This window comes from Carya illinoinensis, chromosome 15 (assembly GCF_018687715.1).
Source record: "Carya illinoinensis cultivar Pawnee chromosome 15, C.illinoinensisPawnee_v1, whole genome shotgun sequence".
NCBI classification, from domain to species: Eukaryota; Viridiplantae; Streptophyta; class Magnoliopsida; order Fagales; family Juglandaceae; genus Carya; species Carya illinoinensis.
Genome location: NC_056766.1, coordinates 28,308,777 through 28,314,776, shown reverse-complemented (window position 1 = coordinate 28,314,776; position 6,000 = coordinate 28,308,777).

Below are 6,000 nucleotides of genomic sequence, written 5' to 3'. Positions count from 1 at the left end.
AGAGACTCAGATTCAAGTGTAACTAATATTTTGACAATTTGTATTGTGTAAGCTAAATTATCTAATTGACAACTTGTATTTACTTTTATTTGTTTGGACAGTTTCATTGATTAAGATGATTTTTTTGGGATGATATGGTTATTAAGATAATTTCAACTCCTCACCATCCAAATTTGCTAAATTTTCTAAATGAAAAATTATATTTTGCATTACTTTCAAACATTCCTCAACAAAATTATCATGTTAAAAGTACTTGAGTAATCATGCAAGGGATTAAAAAATAGATTAATTTGTTTTAGTATCAGTGTATGCAGGTTGGTGTCATGGTGATTTTATTGAAGTTTCGTAATTTCTTGTCAGCCTGTCATGGTTATTTTGTTCAACTTTGGTAACTTGCTATCAAGGTGATTTTGGGCAAGTTTGGTAATTTGTTGTGTCATGGTGATTTTGTTAAAATTTTGTAACTGGTTGTCATGGTGATTCTGTTCAACTTTGGTGACTTGCTGTCATGGTGATTTTGAGCAAGTTTGTTAACTTGCTGTGTCATGGTAATTTTGTTGAAGTTCGGTAACTTGCTGTCACGATTATTTTGTTCAAGTTTGATATTTGTCATCACACCATAAGCACTTGTTGTCATGCTAAAGTTTGTATGCATCTTAACTGGTTCTACTGCCTACTGGTTCATACACTTGATAGAAAGTTTGGTAACTTGCAGTCATGATGATTTTTTTCAACTTCGGTAACTTGTTGTCATGGTGATTTCGGGCAAGTTTGGAAACTTCTTGTGTCGGAGTCCATTTTTATTATCTGACTCCAATCGGAGTTGGAGGTCTAAGGTGGGCTTTTTGACTCCGTTGGAGTCAGAGCCCAACCCTAGAATCAAGTGTATACCCTTTCATGCAAAATTACCTAATTCCTTTTCGGGTGAGGCAATAAGAACAACAATTGATTTGGTTAACCTTTCTCCTAATTCCTTTTCAAATGAGGCAACAAGGGTAGCAGTTGACTTGATCAAACTTTCTCCTTCAATTCCTTTGGATGTTGGCATTCATGAAAAGGGTTGGACATGGAAATATATTTCTCTTGAGTATTGAAGGGTATTTGGCTGCAAGGTTGAAATGGTGTGTTTATGTTTTTGAAATAATAAGTATATGTTTGATGGGTTTATAAATGCATATATGGCTGGTAACATTGATTTCAAGAAGTCTATGACTCACTCAAAAATGAGTAGCACTAAAGCTATCCCAAGTGCAGGAGGATATCATGTAATAATTAGGAATAAATTCCTAGATCGTCTCCTCAGGGAAAGTTACTTAAAAATCAAACTCGTTGAAAATGATGAAAAACTTCACAAAGAGAAAATAAAATGATGGTATGTGCAATGGATGGAAAAGGGTACTAGTCATGAACTAGATTCATGTTTTTAGATTTTGATTATCAGATTGGAATGTAAATGACTAATAGATTAGACTCAAAAATTAATAAAACTAAATTAAGAATTAAACTAAATTAGGAAGTAATTGACAAAACATGCACTGAAAATTGAAAAGCCCCAAAATCAATGTTCTAGGGTTCATCATTATATTCAAATCACAAATTCTCAAATTAAACCACCGTAATTATAATCACTATTAAAATGAAAGCTTAACGAAATGATAAAAATAAATAACATGAATTAAATGAATAACAAATAAATTACTCAAACGTCTAAATCAAAATTCTCCAAAATAATTCAGAAACTCAAAACTGAAATGAAATAGCAAGTAGGGAATTGAAAAGATCAAGCCAATTGAATGGAGATGAAGATTTGAAGCAGTGGAGGAGGCTGAGTTGCAGTGGCAATTGGACCCTTCAAGGAGTTCTTCAATCTGCTGCAATGTGAATGAATGATCCAATAGAAATTGTGTAGCTGCCTGAATGATCGATTGTATGAATCTTCTTCTCCGAATCTGAATGAAAATCAAAGGAAAAATAAATTCTAAGTGTTTCTCTAATCAAAATAGAGTTTTCCAGGCCAGAAGTCAGCCATAAGATGTAAAAAATCATTTATATACTCTGACGGCAGAATAAACACTAATCTGTAAAATGCGATATTCGTTCGAGCAGAGTGTCGAGCGAACATTGAGCGTTCGACTCTGCCTAAATTCGCTCGAGCGGAGGGTCGAGCGAACATCGAGCGTTCCACTTTGCCTGACTTCGCTCGAGCGGCCAAATGCCTCCGCTCGAGCGATCTCTTTTCCCGCACACCCGCTCGAGTCCACTGTCAAGCGGAAGTCGAGCGTTTGAATCTGCCTGAATTCGCTCGAGCGTCAAAAAGCTGCCGCTCGAGCGATATGTACCATAATCTATAGTAATCAATAGTTGATCAAATAAAAGCAGAAATTCATGTTTTTAATCAATTAAAATTATAACTTTGATTTATTCATTTTTCCATATAAAACCAATGATAAAAGTAATGAAAGAATTAATATATATTGATTCCAAAAGTATTAAAAATGCAATAATTCCGCTTAATCACACCCCCCAACTAGCATTTTGCTAATCCTTGAGCAAAATAGTGAAAATTAATTGAGATGAATATTGCATAAAGATCGAAATTCAAACAAAAATAATCAAATACAATTCTATTCTCACAAAAGTGACACGTTACTACTCAACCTCCAAGGATTATACCCACCAAGACTATCTCAACAATCTTTCACATAGAATTAAGACAAATGTCTCAGAACTCAAATGTGTGTGGAGCTAAACCGGTTGTGTGTTCCTCATTAATAGTCATGATTTGCCATAGGATTTTTCAACCTTAAGATTAATCATTGCTGATTCTAACTACCTCAAAGCTCAAGGGACTAGCAGTTTTCATGCCAGCTCTATTTTTAAAGGTTGGACACTCAACCCTCAAAGTCTTTGGTAACTGTTTCTAGCCCTTTTTACTTAGGAAAGTTCACTAAGTTGCCTTTATTCCTTTTCTCTCTCTTTTTTTTTTTCTTTTTTTCTTTTCTTTTCAAATCCTTTTTTCTTTTTCTTTTTTTTTTTTCTTGGCATGGCTCGGTAGTCCTACAGTTTACTTCTCCAGTGTTAAATCAATGAATGGTAAATAAGGAACACTACAAGCGTAAGCATGTGCAAAATGTCCTTCAAAATTTGTCTTTCGTTCCACAAATTTTTTTTAAGTTTCATCTCAATAAGCATAACATCCCTGTGTTTCAAGCCACATATCAACAAAATATGATGCATAAAAAATCATGCTCTATATTTAAACTTGAAAATAAATCTTCACAAATGATCCCGCTGAACTACTCCACCAACATGCTCAAATTTCACAAATCTTATTTTTTTATTTATATATATATATATATATTTTAAACTGTGCACACATGCTACCCCCCAACTAGTAAGAGACATAGTCCTCAATGAGTCGAACGAAAGAAAACAAAGTACACATAAAAAAAAACAAGCAAAACAAACAAACAATATGAAATATAAAATCAAAGCAAAAGAACAAATAAAAACAAAGCAAGTAAAGAAAACTGTAAAGAAGGAGAAGCAAATCAAAACACTTCCCAGGGGTCTTGCACAAGCAAGATCTCTTCATGTGGATCAAAAACCTTCAGAAATGACTTTAGACATTGTCCGTTGACAGTGAAGCTATTACCATTCTTCGGATTGACAATGTCTACCGCACCATGAGAATGAACGGTCTTTACAATGTACGGCTCACTCCATCGGGATTTCAACTTTTCAGGAAAAATGTGCAAGCGAGAATTGAAAAGGAGGACTTTCTGGCCAAGTGTGAAATGCTTTGGATGAATTTTCTGATCATGCAGAATTTTTATGCGTTCCTTTGCAAGCTGAGCGTTGTCATAAGCATTCCGACGAGTTTCATCCAATTCATTGATCTGCAATTTTCTCAACCCTGAAGTTTTATCAAGTGACACGTCAACATGTTTTATAGCCCAAAGAGCTCGATGCTAAATATCAATAGATAAATGACAAACTTTATCATAAACTAATCGATAAGGAGATATCCCTAGATTTGTTTTAAAAACTGTCCTATAAGCCCACAAAGCATCAAGAAGTTTAACCGACCAATCTTTCCTATTAGGCTTGATGGTTTTCTCTAAAATAATTTTTATCTCTATATTTGCCAATTCAGCTTGCCCATTTGTTTGAGGGTGATAAGGGGTAGAAACTCTGTGTGTGACACCATATTTCTTCACAAGTGTAGAAAATTGTTTATTGCAAAAATGAGAACCCCCATCACTTATAATAATTTTTGGCATGCCAAAATAAGCAAACAAAGATTGTAAAAATTTCAGGACAACATGATGGTCATTTGTTTTGCAAGCAATGGCCTCCACCCATTTTGAAACATAATCCACAGCCAATACAATATATGTGTTTCTAAAAGAAACTGGAAAAGATCCCATGAGGTCTATTCCCCAACAATCAAAAATTTCTAAAATAAGAATAGGGGAAAGAGGCATCATGTCTCTTTTGCTAATGGATCCCAATTTTTGACAAGGCTCACAAGCCTTGCAAAAATTATAAGCATCTTTAAACATGGAAGGCCAGTAAAAACCGCTTTGCAAAATTTTTGAAACTGTTTTCTTTGCTGAAAAATGACCACCACATGCACCCATATGACAAAATCTCAAAACCAAAGAAAACTCATCATCAGGAATGCATCTTCGAATCAATTGGTCCGAACAATATTTAAAAAGATATGGATCATCAAAATAAAAGTGTTGTACCTCAGAGAGAAACCGACGCTTATCTTGGGTGGACCATTCAGAAGGCATTCGCTCAGTCACCAGATAATTGACTATGTCAGCATACCATGGAGCTCTATCAACCACAAACAGCTGCTCATCCAAAAAACTATCATCAAGAGGAAGCCTGACATTTGAAGAAGGAGATGATGACAATCTAGAGAGGTGGTCAGCTATCACGTTTTCAACTCCTTTCTTGTCCTTAATGTTGATGTTGAACTCTTGAAGTAATAGAATCCAGCGAATCAAGCGTGGTTTTGCATCTTTCTTAGCTAACAAATAATTAAAAGCAGAGTGGTCAGTGAAAATAGTAACAGGAGAACCAAGAATATAAGTCCGAAATTTATCAAGTGCAAAAACCACTGCAAGCAATTCTTTTTCAGTAGTGGTATAATTTTTCTAGGCATCATTCAAGATTCTACTAGCATAATAAATCGCAAATGGCCTATTATCCACCCGCTGCCCCAAAACAGCTCCTAAGGCATAGTCACTAGCATCTGTCATAATCTCAAAGGGAAGGTCTCACTACGGAGGTTGCACAATAGGTGCAGTGGTAAGCGATTTTTTAAGAGTATTAAAAGATTTTTGGCACTCATCAGTCCAAACAAATTTAATATCATTTTGTAAAAGAGTGCACAAAAGTTTTGTAATAGAACTAAACCCTTGAATAAACCGTCTATAAAAGCCAGCATGACTAAGAAAAGAACGAATATCCCTAACCGTCCTAGGAATAAGAAGTTTAGATATTAATTCAATTTTTGCCTTGTCGACCTTTATACCCTCAGAAGAAACAATATGTCCCAAGACAATGCCCTGAGTGACCATAAATTGGTATTTCTCCCAATTAAGTAAAAGATTTTTTTCCTCACATCTCTGGAGAATACGTGCCAAATTATGCAAACAACTCTCAAAAGATTTTCCAAAAACAGAGAAATCATCCATGAATATTTCACAAATATCATCAATCATGTCAGAAAAAATACTCATCATGCATCTCTGAAAAGTAGCTGGAGCATTATACAAACCAAAAGGCATTCTAGTAAAAGCAAAAGTGCCAAAAGGACAGCTGAAAGTGGTTTTCTCCTGATCCTCAGGCGCTACAGCAATTTGATAATAACCAGAATAGCCATCCAAGAAACAATAATATGCATTACCAGCCACTCTTTCTAAAATTTGATCCAAAAATGGTAAAGGAAAATGATCCTTCTTACTGGCTGAATTAAGTTTC